The sequence below is a fragment of the Rhipicephalus microplus genome, chromosome X (assembly GCF_043290135.1).
Source record: "Rhipicephalus microplus isolate Deutch F79 chromosome X, USDA_Rmic, whole genome shotgun sequence".
Taxonomy (NCBI): Eukaryota; Metazoa; Arthropoda; class Arachnida; order Ixodida; family Ixodidae; genus Rhipicephalus; species Rhipicephalus microplus.
Window position 1 is genome coordinate 448,579,919 of NC_134710.1, and position 20,380 is coordinate 448,600,298.

The 20,380-nt window shown below is 44.9% G+C and overlaps 1 long non-coding RNA gene across 1 annotated transcript; it reads right to left on the reverse strand.

The window, feature by feature from the left end:
* Positions 1-309: 309 nt before the first annotated feature.
* LOC142776627 (uncharacterized) lies at positions 310-19,325 on the reverse strand. The gene is made up of 3 exons (XR_012887688.1): positions 18,940-19,325; positions 13,256-13,344; positions 310-980 (listed from the first exon to the last, which is right to left on the reverse strand). It is a non-coding gene; the product is annotated as an uncharacterized LOC142776627 (long non-coding RNA).
* Between the last annotated feature and the right edge of the window lie 1,055 nt (positions 19,326-20,380).

Genomic DNA, 20,380 nt, shown 5'->3' on the forward strand with positions numbered 1-20,380 from the left:
TGGCTAGTGAAACTTGGGCAAGCTATCTTTGCTGAAAAGAGGTTGTTTATCATGACAGTGCATCTACATATACGTATGGGTAATTATTTGTACCAGTGCTCGAGGACCTCATCATGCCCAGACGATCGTTAACAATGCGTTTACAAGTCAAGAGAGACAAGCATTCTACTAGGTTAATGGATGGTGTCAATAAAATTGCACGAATAATAGTGCAAGATTGTTTAAAATTAACTAAGAATCATTGCAGTCAGCCCATCCAAAGTGGTGTACTTTTTGCAAGGAACAAGAGAAGGGGAGTTTAAAGTCATTCATTTGTTTTTATTTCTTATTGTCAAACACAACAATGCAACACAGAGCAACATCGTTGGACACATGTAAGTGTGCTCACATTGAACGTCTGTGTTCTAGCATGTTTTGTTAAGAGTACTGAAGGCTGGGCGAGTTGGTAATTCATAACTACAAAAACTGGCGGAAAAGAGACAAGAAACAGAGAAAGCACACACACTAGTCAAGTGCAGAAAAAAAGTGAAACATAATACATTATAAGCCAATTGTTATCACTAACTGTGGTAGATACCAGGCGTGAAAGTTCTTGTTTGTGTCCTTGAGCACTCTTGCTTTACTTAACAGTGGTCATCATCCTGTTGCAGGTGTGCCCCCTTTTTTCATAAAGTCTACAAGGAGTTTCTTCAGACATTGTCGTTTTGGATCATATTAGCCCTTTCACAAAATTGACTTGCTTATTAGCTTTTTGAGGTTGCAGTTTCATTTTTAATGACCCCGAGTTTGTGACGGCTATATGCAGTGCTGCCTCCTTCGACTGGTTTTATTGAAACAAGTCAGAGCAATGATTCACTTGTGTGCATATAAGGCCGCTGATATTGTAAAGCAAATTAGCAACATTCTTGCAGTCCGCTTCCTGAGTATAAGCTTGAATCTTCACCATAAAGGAATTCTGCCAGTTTTTGCAAGGCATTGTACTGTAACAAAACATGCAAACTTTTAGTTGGAAAGTCAGTTCATTAGTGCATGCCTTCATGCAAGTTGAAGTTAAAGAAAAAAAAATTGGTAGCTAATGAACAGCAACACTTTGTCGTGTTTCCATTTAGCCCTCTCATCATTTTTTTAACTCTCGTGGTCGTGCTTTCGAACAGCTTTGCCAATCACTAAAAGCTCACTGCCACACAAAAACCGGAATTCTCTTCAGATTTCCACAATTGTGGGGTAAATTATGCACCACACCATGTGTGACAGTCTGTGTGTTTGACTTGGCAGCCCGTTTTCAAGATGCCCGGAATACAGGTGTACAGTTTGGCCAGCCGATTGTTGAGCTGAAATGTGCATTGTTTGTGCTTATCGGTCATGCGAGTTGTGTCGGAGACTTAACGTCGTTCACTCCCAATGCAGCTCCATAGCAGATCATTTGGCATTGTTAAGTTCTGTTAAACTAAATTTTCTTTCTCCTTGGTTCATGTTCTCTATAATTATTGTTCCTCTTTAACTACAACTTCTCTGTTGCCTTCGTGAAATGTAGCTATTTTATATGTGATTGACAAGCAACAGATAAAAAACAGTGTAGATTCCTCACTGATTTCAACACTGGCATTTATTGTAGTCTCGTGAGAGCTGGACAGACATCTGGGTATGTTGACAAAGTTGTGCTCTATTTTGTTTAGAGCAATCAGCGTGCAATAAGTATTCAATTATGTCTGCGTTTTCAGCTTTGGATACTAGTCACAGAATAAATTGTTGTTTACTAACTTGCCTTTTCTGTTAACACTGTTGATGTTTGGTTGCTATGAAAAGGAGGCAATTCGTGGTGTTTTGTCATGTCTATATGCTCAAATGCATTGCTGCATCTCCACCAATGCAGGCTGTCGTTTTCACTGAAAAAGAGCCTCATGAACCACATGGGCACTCACACATAAAAGCGACATTTTTTCTGTGACCACTGCACTGCGTCCTTTTCACGGAAACAGCAACTTTTCAAAAAGAGATCCTCGGTTAATAATTTAAGGCACTGTTGAAGAGTCAAGTAGTGATCAAGCAAGGAATGAGCTAGCCTATGTGCTTCATAGCAGTACAGTGACTTTGAAGGAGTTGATGATGTTTGATGTTTTATGGCGCAAGGGCCATTTCACGGCCAAAGAGCGCCAGTTCATCTTACTAAAAAAATGGACAATGATTGTGATAAGCGGCTGTATAAGGGCCATAAAATTCCTCGCGGTAAGGCGGGTAAAAACATACAAGTAATAAAATCATGACCATGCCGTGAAAGGTGTGTGTGGTGTGAATAGATGACAAAAGTTGGTGATAACAAAAGACGATGGTGGATATGTATGGCATTAGCACAAGTGCCTCACTCGTTCATACCCTTGCATCCAAGGGCCGTGAGGCAAGTGCTTTCTTGTGTAACCACCGCAGCAAAAACCTCTCTGGAGAGGTCGTGCTACAGAATGCCCGGGTATGTGATATGAAAACTATGAATTTCTTTTAAAAACGCTAAAAATGATTTATGACTAAAAAGCGGTTTCCTACCGACGAACATTGCAGGGTGTAAAGGTATATGTTGTCGGTAGGGTAATGGAAAATGTTGTTTTCTTAGAGTTTCTAAGTGTTTGCATTGGATTAACATGTGAAGGACTGTTAATGCTTCACCACATCTGTCACACAATGGTTGATCGCCACCGGACAAAAGATATGTGTGTGTCGTGTATGTGTGTCTTATCCTGAGTATTGTTAGCATTACATCTGTATCACGCGATTTCGATACGGGCAGCCAATAACCAAAGTGTGGCTTGATAATGTGTAGTTTGTTCTGTGTGTGTGTATCCCACTTGCTCTGCCAGTAGTCCCTGAGGTTTCGTTTGAGAGACGGCTTAAGATCAAGGGCCGGGATTGATATGGGTGTAGGGGTAGTGCTTTTGTGGATGGATGCAGCCAGCTGATCCGCCCTCACATTGCCTTCAATCTCACGGTGCCTCGGCACCCAGCACACTACAACATGTTGGTTGAGTGTGTAGATTGTGCAAAAAATGGAGTAAAGTGAGACAAGGACAGGGTTTTTTTGTTTTTTAAGACTGTGCAGAGCCGTTACCACACTGAGGGAGTCTGTATAAATTACTGCTTTTTGTATTTGTAATTTTAATGTGTTTAGCCGCCACAAGTATCGCATAAGCTTCCGCTGTGAAGATACTTGTGCCTGGATGTAGAGGGCCAGCATCCGAAAAGGATGGGCCGACAGCAGCGTAGGACACGGAGGAGTTACTTGGAGGCATCTGTAAAGAACTCAGGACGTGTGTATTTGTGTTGAAGTTCCAGGAAGTGTGTTCGGATATGGGCAATAGGTGCATGTTTTGTAACTTCTAGAAAAGACACATCGCAGTCTATAGTCTGCCATTGCCACGGTGGTGGGTATGTTACAGGAGCCATTAAACTGTGTTCAAGTGAGACTCCAGTTTCCTCAGCTAGACTCTTCAGGCGAACTGAGAAGGGCTGCCTCATGGAAGGCCTGTTTTGAAACAGAATTGAGCTCGACAAATCAATAATAGTAGAGTATGAGGGGTGCTTCTTGTCTGCTTTTACCTTAAGGAAATAAACAAAGGACATGTAAGTTCTCTGCAGATAAAGCGACCACTCATTTGACTCAACATAAAGACTTTCTACGGGGCTGGTACGAAAAGCACCCGTAGAAAGGCGGATGCCCAAATGGTGTACGGAGTCCAGCATCTTCAAAGCACTTTGAGTCGCAGGCTGATAAACAACGGCCCCATAATCCAAGCGGGTGCGAAGAAGCCTTCTATACAGGTTCATGAGACATTGCCTGTCACTACCCCACGTAGTACGTGACAACACTTTTAAAACATTCATAGCTTTTAAACATTTTGTTTTCAGATACTTGATGTGCGGTACGAAGGTCAACTTGTTGTCCAAGATTATTCCTAAGAATTTATGCTCCGCATTAACAGACAGACGTTGACCGTTCAGTTCAATGTCGGGTTTTGAGTGCATGCCTCTCTTTCGGGAGAACAAGACACACGTGCTCTTTTGTGGATTCAGTCGGAATCCGTTTTCCTCTGCCCAATTGGAGACCTTGTTTAAACCTCACTGAACCTGCTGCTCACGCATTACCAGATTGCAAGATCTAGAGCCAAGCTGGACGTCATCGACATATGTACAATAAAACATATTGCGAGGGATAAACAAGCGCAAGGAGTTCATTTTGATGAGAAAAAGTGTGCAGCTAAGTATACCACCTTGTGTCACGCCTGTTTCCTGGACAAATGTTTGCGAAAGAACCGTGCCCACTACCTTTGACAGATAACTTTCGATTATGTGAAACATTCTTCCGCGCACGCCAAGATGGGACAGGTCTCTTAGAATTCCAAAACGCCATGTTGTATCATAAGCCTTTTCGATATCGAGGAATACAGAGAGAAAATATTGTTTATGGACGAAGGCGTCCCTGATCTGTGCCTTGATACGAAGAAGGTGGTCTGTGGTGGATCTACTTTCTCGAAACCCGCACTGAAATGGGTCGAGCAAATTGTTTGTTTCAAGGAAATGTACAAGTCTGCAGTTTATCATTTTTCGAAGATTTTGCACAAGCAGCTTGTAAGTGCAATAGGCCTATAACTCGAAGGTAAAGAAGGATCCTTGCCCTCGTTCAAAATGGGAATAATAATAGCCTCTTTCCAGGAGTTAGAGATAGTGCCAGAAAACCAGATGGCATTGTACAAACGAAGTAAGGTTTTTCGTGTTTCGATTGGTAGGTTTTTTAACATTTCATACACCACACGGTCAGAACCTGGGGAAGAAGTACTGCAGGAGTTTAGAGACGTTCGCAGCTCAGCTAGACTGAAAGCATGGTTATATGCCTCGTATCTAGTGCATTTGTTTTCAAGTTTCTGCTTTTCTATTCTTGTTCTGTATTTTTGGAAAGCGTCAGTATAGTGGGATGAGCTGGACACTTCTTCGAAGTGTGCACCGAGGAACTTTGCCTGACCTTCCAAGGTATCACCCTGAGTGTTTACGAGTGGAAGTGTGTGTGCTTGTTTTCCTGCTATCCTACCAACCATGTTCGAGACATTAGCCTCCTGTGTGTATGAATTGATCCCTGACAAGAACTTCTGCCAGCTTTCTCTTCTGGCCTGCCGACGCGTTCTCCTGCCTTAAGACTTTATTTTCTTGAAGGTGTCAAGATTTTCGGCTGTCGGTGAGTTCCGAAGCAGCCTCCAAGCTCTGTTTTGCTGTTTGCGCGCGTTTCGACATTCAGAGTACCACCATGGCACACACCGTTTTCCAGGGTGTCTATTTGTTTGTGGGATGCATTTTGTTGCAGCATCAATCAAAAACGCTGTGAAGTAGTTGACAGCAACGTCAGTGTTCAGAGTACATATGTCATTTCAACCTAGACGAGCGATGGTATAAAAGTGTTCCCAGTCGGCTCTGTTTATGAACCACTTGGGAACACGTGGTGGACACTCATTTTCTGTATTTGTGCTTAAAACTACGGCGAAGTGGTCACTTCCGTACAGATTACTGACGACTTTCCACAGGAGAAGAGGCACAAGAGATGGAGATACTATGCTTAGGTCTACGGAGGAGTAGGTGTTATTGGCGAGATTATAATAGGTTGGTTCTTTTCGATTTAGGAGACACGCGCTCGAGGAGAGAAGGAACTGTTCAATCAGTCGACCTCGCGCGTCATACCGAGAGTCACCCCATAGCCTGCTATGGGCATTAAATTCTCCAAAGAGAACATAGGGTTCCGTAAGTTCATCAATTAAAGAGTGTAAATCACGTTTTTGCAGCTGATAGCTAGGAGAAATGTAGATAGTGCAGATTGTGATCAGTTTATCAAAAAGAACCGCTCGAACAGCCACTGCCTCAAGGGATGTTTGGAGTTGTAAGTGTGTGCATGCAATTCCTTGATTCACTATGATGGCAACACCTCCGGACGATGTCATGGCATCAACACGGTCCTTTCGGAAAATAACGTATTTACAAAGAAAATTTGTGTGTTTTGAATTAAGGTGTGTTTCTTGTGCACACTGCACTTTTGGTGAGTGTTCGTGTAAGAGTTCTTGGATGTCATCAAGGTTTCTGAGAAGGCCCCTGACGTTCCATTGTATAATTTGAGTGTTCATTGTGAATGTAAAATAGTGCTGTGTGTACGAAAAGTGAGTGGTTGTTCAGACAGGGAGTTTGAGTTCACTTAACAGGGCCGTCGCCAGGCCCTGTTATCTGCTTTTTTGTTTTCTTGGCGCGCTCCAAGGAGCCACGCCGCTCTTTCGGCACCAAGGGTACTGACGTATCCATTGCCTCCTCGGAGGCACTGGACGCCTGCACGTGAGGGCTGCTAGTTCGATTTTCGGGCCTCGCCTGGTGAGGTGAGGCCTTGAGACCCGAGGACTCTGGAGTCTCCGGTCTCTGTTTGGGAGTAGGCGGTGTAGCCTGGGCTACAACCGCCTTGGGGGCAGGTGCCACAACCACCGGCTCGGTATGCGCGGGCCGAAGGAGTGGCGAGGGCTGGTGCGGCGGTGCCCCCTGACGCGCCGCATCAGCGTATGTAGGTCCATAGAATGGAGCGACTCTTCGCCGTGCTTCCTTAAATGTAATGTTCTCCTTCACCTTCAACGTAATTATTTCTTTTTCTTTTTTCCAGTATGTGCAGGAGCGTGAATATGCGGCATGGTTTCCTTCGCAGTTTACACAGTGTGGCGGTTGTTTGCAGTTCTCAGACACGTGGCCTAGAACTCCACATTGTGCACAATTCTGGCGAGTACGACAGGTTTTAGAGCCATGACCATACGTCTGGCATTGGAAGCAACGACGAGGGTTTGGTACGTACGGCCTGATAGATGTCTTTGTGTACGCTGTTTGAATAGATTCAGGTAGTTTACTGGATGCAAACGTGAGTATTAAGTGTTTTCCCGGTGTTTCCTTATTATCTCTTCTGATGATGATTCTCCGTACATTAGTGACATTTTGGCTCTTCCACCCCTCCAAAAGTTCAGTCTCAGTCAAGTCAAGTAAGTCCATGTCAGATACCACTCCGCGAGTTGTGTTCATTTATCTATGTGGTGTTATGGTTATTGGTAAGCCACCGAAATCTGAAAGACAGTCTAGCTTTTTAAATTGTTCTTTATCACGAATTTCGAGGAGAAGGTCTCAACTAGCCATTTTGGTTACCTTGTATCCTGTGCCAAGAATTTCGGTAAGACATCTAGAAACTAGGAAAGAAGAGAGGGTCCTGGCTTGCTTTTCAGTTTTTTCACAGTGAATGACGTGGAAGTGAGAAAAGTTTCTATTGGCTGGTTGAAGAAGTTCATGTCGTCGCTGCGTACCCGCTTTAGGGTGGTACGATCAGACAGAAGAAGGAATGCTCCATGCATGCCGGTCTTATTTTTGTTCAGCAGCGTTGGTGGCCACCCCCCACGGAGCCCAACAAGGGGACGCTACAAGTTTGCAGGTGCTGAAAGCTTGCACACGTCAGCCGTACAACACTGCCATAACCCAATGCGCCTAGACCAAGGTAGGCTATTTGCACAGGGTTAACCCTTGCCGCCAGGAAAAATGGAGGTAAACAGAAGAAAGTAGTAGACAGGACAGATAGATAGTGAGAGATAAAGACGAAGATGTAGGAAGAGAGAGATAGGAAAGGGCGACTGCCGATTTCCCCTGGGTGGGTCAGCCCAGGGGTGCCGTCTACGTGAAGCCGGGGCCAAAGGGGTGTGTTGCCTCTGCCGGGGGGCCTTAATGGTCCAATCACCCAGCGTCAGCTCAACCCCCAGGATCCCCTTTTCCCTTGACACGGCAAAGCCACGCACGGCTAGGCGTGGAAAGGAGTCGAAACTCGCCCGTTAGCTCGGGTCCGTGGTGTCGCTACACACGAAACGCCTACTTGCGCAGGCGCTCCTGCGGGGGAACGTCAGGTTCTGAGTGCATACCTCTCTTTCGGGAGAACAAGACACACGTGCTTTTCTGTGGGTTCAGTTGGAATCCATTTTCTTCTGCCCATTTAGAGACCTTGTTCAAAGCTAGCTGAACCTGCCATTCACACATTGCCAGGTTGCATGACTTAAAGCCAGGCTGGACGTCATCGACATATGTACAATAGAACATATCACGGGGGATGGAAAGGTGCAAGGAATTCATTTTGATAATAAAAAGTGTACAACTAAGTACACTGCCTTGCGGTACTCCCGTTTCTTGAACAAATAATTGGGAGACAACACTTCCCACAAGCACACGGAATGTCCGATTGGCAAAGTAACTCTCAATTATGGAAAGCATTCTACCGCGCAAACCCAGGTGAGACAAGTCTCTTAATATGCCAAAACGCCATGTTGTGTCGTAAGCCTTTTCGATATCGAGGAACACAGAGAGAAAATACTGTTTATGGACGAAGGCGTCTCTGATCTGTGCCTCGATACGCACCAGATGGTCGCTGGTAGATCTACCCTCTCGAAACCCACGTTGGTATTGGTCAAGCAGATTGTGTGTTTCAAGAAAATACAAAAGTCGGTGGTTTATCATTTTTTCAAAAAGTTTACAAAGGCAGCTGGTTAGTGCAAGTGGCCAATAACTTGAAACAGAGGAAGGGTCCTTGCCCTGTTTCAAAATAGGGATAACAATGGCTTCTTTCCAGGAAGTAGGTATGGTGCCAGAAAGCTAGATAGCATTGTATAGGGAGAGTAAAGTTTTTCGCGTTTCAAGCGGCAGGTTTTTCAACATTTCATACATGACATGGTCGTGGCCTGGGGCAGAATTACTGCAGGAATTTAGTGATGTTTGTAGCTCAGCTAAGTTGAAAGGTTGGTTGTATGCCTCGTATTTTGTACAGTTGTATTCCAGTTTCTGCTTTTTGATTTTTGCTTTATATCTTTGAAAAGCTTCAGTATAGTGTGACGAGCTAGAGACCTGCTTGAAGTGTGCACCGAGGAAGTTCGCCTGATCTTCCAGGCTGTCACCCTGTGAGTTTACGAGTGGGAGTGAATGCACTTGTCTTCCTGCTACTCTACCAATCATGTTCCAGACTTTAGCCTCTTGGGTATACAAATTAATCCCCGATAAAAACTTGTGCCAGCTTTCTCTTCTAGCCTGCCGACCCGTTCTCCTGGCCTGAGACTTCATTTTCTTAAAAGTGGCAAGATTTTCGGCTGTCGGTGAGTTCCGAAGCACCCTCCATGCTTTGTTTTGCTGCCTGCGTGCATTTTGGCACTCTGAGTTCCACCATGGCACACGTCGTTTTCGATGATTTCCATTCGTTTGTGGTATGCTTTTTGTTGCTGCATCGATCAGAGACGCTGTAAAGTAGTCGACAGCCGCATCAATGTCTAAAGTGCATATGTCGCGCCCATTTATATGTGTGGTGGTATAAAACTGTTCCCAGTTGACTTTGCTTAATAACCATTTTGGAACCTGGGGCGGGCATTCAGTTGATGTAGGTGTGCTCAAAACTACGGGAAAATGGTCACTTCCGTAGGGATTAGTGATGACTTTCCAGTGAAGAGGAGGCACAAGCGATGGAGATACTATGCTTAGGTCTATTGAGGAATAGGTATTGTTAGCGAGGTTATAATAGGTTGGTTCTTTCCGATTCAGGAGACACGCGCTTGAAGAGAGAAGAAACTGTTCAATCAGTCAACCTCGGGCGTCACAACGAGAGTCGCCCCATAGCCTGTTATGTGCATTAAAGTCCCCTAGAACAAGATAGGGTTCGGGAGTTCATTCATCAAAGACTGGAATTCATGTTTGCGTAGTTGAATATGTGGAGGTATGTATATAGAGCAGACGGCGACAAGTCTGCCTAGAAGCACCACTCGAACAGCCACTGCCTCAAGAGACGTTTGGAGTTTCAAGTGTTTACATGCTAAACGTTGCTTAACTATAACAGCTACACCTCCAGAGGATGCCACGGCATCATCACGGTCCTTTCGGAAAATAATGTAACTGCGTAGAAAGTTGGTGTGTTTAGATTTTAAGTGTGTTTCCTGTACACACAGCACTTTTGGTGAGTGAATGTGTAGAAGTTCTTGGACATCGTCGAGGTTTGTAAGAAGGCCTCTGACATGCCATTGTAGAATCTGTGTTTTCATATTTGATGGAAAGTGGTGCTGTGTGTACGAAAATGAAGTGGCTGTTCAAGTGGGAAGTTGTACCTTAAGTAGCAGGGCCGTTGTCGGGCCCTGTTATTGGTTTCTTAGTTCTTTTAGCGCGCTCTATGGAGCCACGCCGCGTTTCCGGCACCTGAGGTACCGTGTTTGTGTCCATTGCCTCACGTGAAGCACTGGACGCCCGAGTACGCGAGCTGCCGTTGCGTACTTGCGACCTCACCTGGTGAGACGTGGTCGGTCGACCGGACGACCCTGGAGTCACCTGAGTCTCTGGCTTGGTAGGTAGAGCAGGCTTGGCTGCTTCCACCATGGGGGCGGCCACCACACCCGATGGCTCACTTTGCGTGGGCCTAAGTAGTGGCGGAGGGTGATGCGACGCTGCCCCCTCACGCGCCGCATCAGCGTAAGTTGTTCCGTGAAAAGCCGAACACCTTCGGCGTGCTTCCTCGAAGGAGACATTTCCGCGAATCTTTAGTGTAATAAGGTCTTTTTTCTTTTTTTTACTGAGGACAAGAACGTGAATATGATGCGTGGTCTCCGTCACAGTTTACACAATGTAGTCTTTCATTACAACTGTCAGAGATGTAGCCTTGGGCACCGCATTTGGCACAAGCAGGTCGACCACGACAGCTCTGAGAGCCATGGCCGAACCTTTGACACTGGTAACATCGGCGGGGGTTTGGTATGTAGGGTCTGATCGGTGTCTTTGTATAGCCAGTTTCTATTGTTTGTGGTAGTTCACTGGTGGCAAAGGTCAGTACCAAGTGTTTTGTGGGGGTTTACTGGTTGTTCCTTCGGATGACGATTCACTTCACATTGGTCACATTCTGTTTTTTCCAGCCCTCGAGGAGTTCAGCCTCCGTCAAGTCAAGGAGGTCTGTGTCAGAAACAACTCCACGTGCAGAGTTCATGGATCAATAAGGTGTTACACTGATGGGGATGTCGCCGAATGTTGCGAGGTTATTTAGTTTGTCAAATTGTGTTTTGTCACAGAGTTCTAAAAGAAGGTCACCACTAGCCATTTTTGTAACTTTGTAGCCATCACCTAATGTGGCTGTGAGGCACCGCGATACTAAGAACGGGAACTTTGTTCTGGCTGTTTTGTTGGGCTTCTGATTGTGTAAAACATGCTAACGAGGGAATACTTCTTTGGGTCGGCTGAAAAAAGAAAATTCTTCGGTGCGTACGCGCTTTGAAGCGGCACGATCATTGAGGAGTGGAAAACTTCTCTGCATGATAGAGGAATGTAATTAAGTAACGATGGCGGCCACCCACCACGGAGCCCAACGAGGGGACGCTACAAGGTTCATGAAACGAGAAACATGCAGACGCCAGCCGTACACCGCTACGATAACCTAATGCGCGTAGGCCAAGGTTGGCTAGTTGCATAAGGTTAACCGAAGCCGCCCATGAAAATGGGGAAGTAACAGAAGAAATTAGAAGACAGGATAAATTAAAAGAGGAGAAATGACGAAGGTGTGGTGAGAGAGAGATAGGAAAAGGCGACTGCCAATTTCCCCTGGGTGGGTCAGCCCAGGGGTGCCGTCTACGTGAAGCCGGGGCCAAAGGGGTGTGTTGCCTCTGCCGGGGGCCTTAAAGGTCCAATCTCCCAGCGTCAGCTCAACCCCCCGGATCCCGTTTTCCCCGGACACGGCAAAGCCACGCACGGCTAGGTGTGGGAGGAAGTAGCAACTCCCCCGTTAGCTCGGGTCCGTGGTGTCGATACACACCAAACGCCTACTTGCGCAGGCGCCCCTGCGGGGCGCAGACAGGTCTAAAAACATTATGTGCGAAAAAACGCTAGGTCATCCGCATACGCCAATACATTTTCCTAATTTCCATAATCACTGAACGGACGTTCCACGGACGTAACTAGATCGAATTATACTTAAGCACAGTGGCTTCAAGTAAAGAGCAAAAGCATTGGCGACAACCGACAGCCCTGTATCGCAAACGAGTTAAGACACACGGGTTTTGAAAGATATCTATTAACAAGTAAATGAGTGTGACATTCATTGTAGCGTAGTTTTACACCTTTAAATATAGTGGAGCTAATGTTGGCATGTTTAAGAATAGAAAACAAAAAATAATGGCGAACCCGATCAAAGGCTTTCGCTAAGTCTACTTGTAGTATTGCCAGTTGTGCATATGAGTGTGAACAATGTTCAAATACTGTGCGAGCGATGTGTATATTAGTTTGTATCGAGCGACCTTTTAGACGGCACGTCTGATGGGCACCAATGAGTATTGACGTTGCAAATTGAAGCCTGATTGAAAGTACCTTTGCAAAAATTTTGTAATCAGCGTTGCACAATGTAATTGGTCTGAAGCTATCAGCGTGACAAAGTTTTTTCCTATCTGAGCATTTTTTGAATTAGAACAGTGAGGCTTTTAGTAAAATAGCGAGGAAGCAACTCCAGATTAAACTCAGCGTTAAATGTCGAGCACTAAAGAGAACAGTCTGGATTTAAATGCTTTGTAAAACTCGCCAAATATTCCACCAAGTCCGAGCGTTATAGACAATGGTAACTGTTCAACGGCAAGTTTCATTTGTTGTACAGTGAATGGCCCACTATTAGGTTCACTTTCCTCGGTAGTTAGAGGAGTCACAAATCACAAAAACTGCGTCACCAGGTCTTCATTGTCGTTTTCAGAAGAGGCGCTGAACAATTCTTTGTAATAGGTTTCTAATTCTCACATAACTTCACTAAAATTATCGACCAATAATCCTCCCGAATAAATGTCTGGCATATACTTGAATTCAGCTTTGCGATATTGATCGATTAAGGCTTTACGTGTGGGCTCCTTTGAATGCAAAATACGAGTATTGCGGGATTGAACACGAGCACCTTTGTAACGTAAATATTTATACCTTTGTGGTGCGTTTTTTGAGTTAGATATTTTGGCTGTATAGTAACCATGTGCCTCACGCACAAATTCATATAGGTTTTGAAGATTTTGCTTTAGCATGCTTTGTTCTACTTTTTGGAGACGCCATTCACAGATCCAATTTCTATAGTTAATTTCCGAACTTCTTGTTTTAATAATTCCCAATAGGCGAAGAAAGGCATGTGAGCCGACAAACAGTTCCTCAGTGCTACGCGGACGCGTGCAGTAAACTCCTGGTCACTCACAATTGAGGAGTCGAGTTGACAAAGTTCCTATTGTGGTCGAACGTTAGATCGAATGTTGCTTTCTCTCTGACCCAGAGCAATGCAGTGATCTGAAAGAAAATAGGCTCCGTTTTGCATGTGACGTCGTGGGAAATAAGTGGTGCTGAAACGCAAATACAACCAAGGCACGCGCGTATGTGTACTTCCTTGTGCATGCGTATACGAGGGCGGGTTGCTGCTGAGCAATCCTACGTCAACTAGCCCCGCATTTTTAACTAAAAGCAAGAGCACTTCAGCACTCCTGTCATTGCGACTAAGCCCGGAACTATCGGATGGATTGCAGACGCAATTGAAATCGCCCATGGACACAGTGTTTCGGTCAGGATCTTAGAAGGCAGCCAAACTTTCAAAAAACCTTGTGCGCCGTGGTGCATCGCAAAAGGCATACACGTTGATTAGGCGCCTCGGTAAACCATACAACACAAAATCCCATTGTATCAACCACCCTTCTTGGTCAACACTCTGTGGATGAATACAGTAAACTCTTCATGAGAAACAGAAGGCAGCTAGAGGGAAAGGCCCACAGCATGCAAAACAAATAAATTAAATGCAGAGAGATAAGGCCACAAGGCCCTTTCTGTATCCAGTTCACCCTCGATCTTGGTTTCTCGAAGGGCGACGAAATCGAGATGTCGGCTTAAGAGTAAACGGTGGAGCTGCACCTGTTTCTGCTTGGATCGTAGTCCATATACGTTGAACATCGCAAAACTGATTCTCTGGGGCAGCTCCATGGTGGCTGTATCCTTGTCAGAGTTGCATTTGCCAGTCTGGTGGAGAAGGGGCGTGTGAATGCACCCCTTCACCAGTACCCGGCCTTCTTCACCTTGAGCGTCTGCACTTTCCTGCAGGCTGTGATGACTTGCGACGACGTGATTGACGCGGACATGCAGTCGAGTCGCTTTCCTCGCTTGCCGCAGAGTTGCGTGATGCTCGGCTTTACTTATGAAGGTGTTGGTGCATCCTCACACATTGTTAGCAGTCGTCTCCGTATCTAGTGCCTCAGTATAAACCCTGCTTTCGTGGCTCTCTTTACGAGTGTCTTCCAACCCAGATGCAGGGATCTTTCGGTGCTTGTTCCATCTTCTCCGGTGCTTGTTTGGATATCTCCGCTACAGCACAGTCATTAGCTTCGTCTTTTTCGGCAGCGCGGCTGAGACGTCCCCCGCTACGCCACTGATTGCCAAAGAGAGGGAAGAACACTCAACCCTTTTTTATCCGGTTCCCTCTTGGCTACGTGTCTCAATCACCCTGCCACATACAGGGATTCGTGCCGGGGCCGAGAAGTAAGAGACGCTACGACCTGTTCCTGTTTACTGATTCATTTAATTTATTACAAACTTAAAACATCGTATACCGCGTACATCAACCACTACACAAACTTATAACACATTTTACTTAATTTTATTTATTTATTTATTTATTTATTTATTTATACATACTGCAGCCCTATTCAGGGCTATCGCAGGAATGGGACGTTATATAATTCTAGGCAACAGATAAAAAATACAAACAAATGATACAAATTGTGAAGCAAGTACACTCGTAACAAAGCAAAAGTAAAAATGAAGTTAATTACGCGTCAGTAAGATATTCGTCGGCAGCAACTATGAAGTCGGTTAGTGGTAATTGATTTATTTGATTGATTTGTGGGGTTTAACGCCCCAAAACCACCATATGATTGTGAGAGACGCCGTAGTGGAGCGCTCCGGAAATTTTGACCACCTGGGGTTCTTTAACGTGCACCCAAATCTGAGCACGTCGGCCTACAACATTTCCGCCTCCATCGGAAATGCGGCCGCCGCAGCCGGGATCGGTTAGTGGTAAGAAGCGAATGCTACCACGCAGGGAATTCCACAGTTCTATTGCACGCGGAAAAAAACTATATTTAAAGATATTAGTACGAGCAAAGAAAGGTGTTACATTCAAATCGTGGGAACTGCGGGTACATCTATCATCAGTAAATGTGATGAGGTTACCATGACCATGGCCGGAGGAGGAGTTAATATATTCCGTAAAAAAATTTTAAAGCTTCGTTTTGGTATCGCGAGAGTTGTGATGGGATGTTTAATGATTGAAGGGCTGTGGTCGGCGAGAAGTTGCGGCTATAGTTATGAAAAATGAAACAGATAGATTTTCGCTGAATGTTATCTAGCAAGCTTATTTCACAGTGCTTGTAAGGGAACCAAACTACGGATGCATATTCGAGAACAGGGCGAATGAGTGATTTATATAAAAGCAGTTTAGTATCTCGAGGGGCGTTAGGTAAAGTGCGGCGCAAATACCCTAATTTTTTTATAGCTTTACGACATACATGATCGATGTGGCTAGTTCATGAATGGTGTTCGGTTACATTTACTCCTAAATATTTACTCCTAAATACCTAGAAAATAGTCAAAAGAGAAGGGGTTGCACCTATTGTTAAAAGACATTACGACTGTTTTAGTGCAGTTAACGTTCCTTTGCCACGTGTCACACCAGTTGCTAAAATACGTGAGTGATTGCGCGAGATGGTAATGATCATCAATGGAGTTGATAGTTTCATAGAGGACGCAATCATCTGCGTAGTCCTATTTTACATTAGATGCTATGAGGTAAATCATTGTTGAAAAGTAAAAATAATAAAGGGCCTAGAACAGATCCCTGAGGAACACCGGATGTGACGTCGGTGGGAGATGAATCTGTCGAGCTGAAAGAAACGAATTGTGAGCGCTAATGAAGAAAACTAGCTATTTAAGAAACAATGCGAGGGTTATCGAGAATGAGGTTTAGTTTCAACAATAGCTTAGAATGAATGACGGAATCAAAAGCTTTGGAGAAATCAATGAAAATGGCATCTATTTGATTACCTAGGTCTAAGTTAAAAACAACATCATGCTTGAAATTGACTAATTGTGTTACAGTACTATAACCGCGACGGAAACCATTGTGAGCTGATGATAGGATATTATTAGAGTCAAGTAATTTGATTATATGTTTGTGAATGATGCGTTCTAACATCTTGCAAGAATAAGGGGTAAGAGATATTTGTCTGTAATTAGAAAGGAGTAGTTTATCGCCAGATTTTTTCAAGGGAAGTACTTTGGCAAATTTCCATGATCGTGGTACTACACCAGAGTCCAAGGATTTCTGAAAAATTAAGGTAAGGTATTTTGCTGTCCATAAAGAGTATCGTGAGAGAAAAGAATTAGGAATGCCATTGGAACCGGTACATTTCTTAGTATCAAGTTTCAGATTAAGGTTTAAGACACCATCACAACTAATTGCGATATTTTCTAGTTTATTATTCTGAGCAACATACCTAAACTCCGGAACTGCATGGTTATCGAGGGTGAAAACAGATTTGAAGTATGAGTTGAACGCATTCCCAATGACATCGGGGTCGTTGATTATAGCATCGTTAATCTTAAAACAGGTACTGCCAGTCATACTAGGCGATACTGACGTCCAGAACTTTCGAGGCTTTCATTTTATTAGTAGAGGAAGTTGCACTGAAAAATAAAAATCTTTAGCATTTTTAGTAATAGTGCGAAGTTCATCCTTAGCTTTTTTCGAAGGAGACGCGAGCCTCGGGATTAGATTGTTTAATTTTACGCAGCCTGCTAACACGTCGTGATATGTGCAAAATATCGCGGTTATTCCAAGGAAGTTTATTGTTTATCTTTTTTATTTTCTGTGTAAAGTGGCAAGTTACGCATGACCTCACTAGTGACTCAATGTAATCGACAAGCACGTCAACATGACACTCGGTACTGAGCGACACAAAATGATCAAGATTCTCTGCCAGGGCATCAACAATAGCCGTATCATCAGCCTTAGAAAAATCATGATATGTGGTATAGCTGGAACGTTCATGTGGAATGGGACAGTTAATGTGCACGAGTACTGCATTATGATCAGAGATACCTTCTAAGATCTCGTATGTGACACCTAAATGAGCAAGACTGTTACTAACAAACACTAAATCAAGAATAGAGTTCTGCCGAGTATTTTCATGAACTAGTTGTATTAGGTTATGTGACAAGGAAAATGTAACTAGATCCCTACAGATAGGGGCACTAGAAGCGGAATACGTAAGTGAAGGCCAGTGAATGCCGGTGATGTTGAAGTCCCCTAGAAGTATCAAATTCGAACTATCCAGGTGATGCTCATGTATGAAATGTGAGAGATCGTCGAACAGATTGTTAGGGCCATCAGGAGGGCGATAAACACCACACATGGTTAAATTCTGCTTATTTATTATTAGCTTCCACCAAACTGAGTTAACGTTAGGGGGACCAGATAGAGCCTTAAAACTAAAATCTGAGCGTAAAAGCAAGGCGACACCACCCCCTTTTCTATTCTGGCGATCACAACGGAGAGCAAAATAACAAGGAGGCGTGAATTCAGAATCGTGAATTTGATCATGACGCCATGTTTCCGTGATGCATATAACATGAGGAGAACATGAAGAAACTAGCGAAAAAAATATGGGGAATTTGTTAGTAATGCTTCTGGCATTAACGTTCAAAAACGCAACATCGGAGGCGGGTTGATAGGACGGTCTAAACAGTGATGCAGATGCGTTAGTCTTTCTGGCATTGCTGTCAGAACCACGAGCTATTATTAGTCTGTTTGAGGGGCCATCCCAATTATACCGAACGTAATCGATAAATAAATGATCAAACCTCATCTTGACAATTGATCCTTTATACGATGCTCAGCTGAAGCGTCCCATAGCTTTTTACGTACGGCGCGTACTTTCGAGGAAAAGTCTTCGGACAGTTTTATATCAGAATTTTTCAGCTTGTAAGCATTCTTTAGCGGTAATAGTTGGTCATTGAAATCTAACAATTTCAGAATGACAGGCGGAGAACGTCCAGGACGTGTTCTACCTAACCAATGGGAATGTTCAACACGCGGACAATCAATGGCAAGCCTGTTGAACACGTTCACTACCTAGGAATGCAGTGTGTCACGATTCTCATTCTTATCTTCTCGTATACCATGAATAATGATGTTGTTCCTTCTCGAGCGGTTTCCAAGATCATTCAATTTAGCCGTTATGTCAGCCACTGTGCGTTTTAAGCAAGCGAGTTTGAAACGAAGCTGCTCGGAGTCTCGCTCAGTCACAGCTTTGGAGCATGTGTTTTCGAGAGCAGTCACACGCAGTTCCAAGGCGTCAATACGTGTCTTCACAGTATTGTTTTTCGCATATGTCTTGCGAGAAATTTTTCTGGCAACCAACTAAATCTGAAAGAACCTTCACGAGGCAAGGGTTATCACAATCTGACACTGCCAGCTCAACCGACGACTCAAAAGCGCTTAGGAAATATTCACGTGACTCGTCAGGTTTACTCAATTTCGAAGCAGCCACTTTCTTTGCCCTGGGTTAAGCTCAACGTCCCCGCTCAGGAGTAGGCGACTGAGGCAATCAACGACATGGGAACAGTAGCACAAAAGACCAATACGCGAATAACCCTGTGGGCAACACAGCAGCAGCAAAAATCGATCATCAGACTGGATATAGCACGAGTTGTCGAGGTAACAAGTTGCGGCTATAGTTATGAAATGTGAAATGCAGCTTTTTTCGCTTCGCATCAAACCACGTATACAGCGTATTTTTGTGTACTTGTCACGTGGTTGAATAAACTCAAACTCAAACATACCTGTGCAAACAAGAAGATGCATTTAGGCAACATGCCGAGGCTGCTGCTGCTGCTGCAATGCACACTGCCGAGATGTGCGAACGCCCGGGCTTTTATACTGATGATGCCTGACGTCACCGATGTGGTGGCGTCACTTAGCGAAGCTGCGATTATTGTAGTGTCCACAGGTGTGCGCAAGATCCCAGCTGTGTCAAGCAAACACGCCGAGAAACCAAGCCGATGTCGCTCTTCGCTGAGGTGGCCATTCCACAGCAAACCACCGGTGATCGCCACGTGTGCCTCCGAACTAGATATCGCCGGGCAGTGGACACGAGCGGCGAGGCCGGCAATGAAATTCAGGAGCTGTGCAAACAAGAAGATGCATTTAGGCAACATGCCGAGGCTGCCGAGGCGGCTGCTGCCGCTGTTGCCGCCGCCGCCGCCGCCGCCGCCGCCGCCGCCGCCGCCTGCTGCTGCTGCTGCTGCTGCTGCTGCTGCTGCTGCTGCTGCTGCTGCTGCTGCTGCTGCTGCTGCTGCTGCTGCTGCTGCTGCATTGCCCACATCATTTGAACATTTGCGACACTCGACACAGGGCAGGCACATAAAGTAACTTCAAATATACAAGGATATGCATAAACAAAGGAGACACATGACGACACAAATGATGAGGTTATCAATGAATAAAGCCACGCAATGTCTCAACACGCCGCTTCCCTTCCTGCAAAGCTCGTCTAAATAAGGTGCATAAAGTTCGTCTCACAAATCGTCCGTGTTGTCAGTCTTCATCGCCTTCATCGTCTTCGTCGTTTTCGTTGTCTATCTCAGCGATTTCCATCTTAATCTTCTTTCATAACGTCCCGCAATCACTCGCTTCCTCCTTTCCCATCTCTAACTTTCATTCCTCGTCATACCATCTCTGCCGCAGTCATCATCTCACCGACTCTCATTGCTATCTCTTCACATCGTTATGTTCCTTTTCCAATCCGTCTCTCTACCATCTCAAGCTCATCGCATCGTATCTCCGACTCCCTTGTATCGTCTCGTAGTCCCTTTTAGGGGCGAAGCTCCTTATGGCGTGGCTTGTGCGTCCCTCGTAGTACGTAACCACTAGTGGCACATACCCGAAATAGCAGTCCTTACAATTTCTGCTGGATGGGGGCACTTGTATATGATAAAGACATGATGAAAAGATGCGAGATGGCTGTGCTTGGAATTTTCTCTAGATATATGGAGGGACGAACGGACTGACACACGCACGCACGGACAGGCAGAGGGGCGCACGGACGGATGGACAGACAGAGGGATGGCCGCAAAAAGAGATGGACGGACAGACAGACGAATAAACAAACGTACGCATGCACCAAGGATCACACCGATAGGCGGACGCAAGAACGAATGGACAGACAGACTGACGAACGCTGTGCCCCACCAATCATCATTCACTCCGTGGATATGCTTTGAT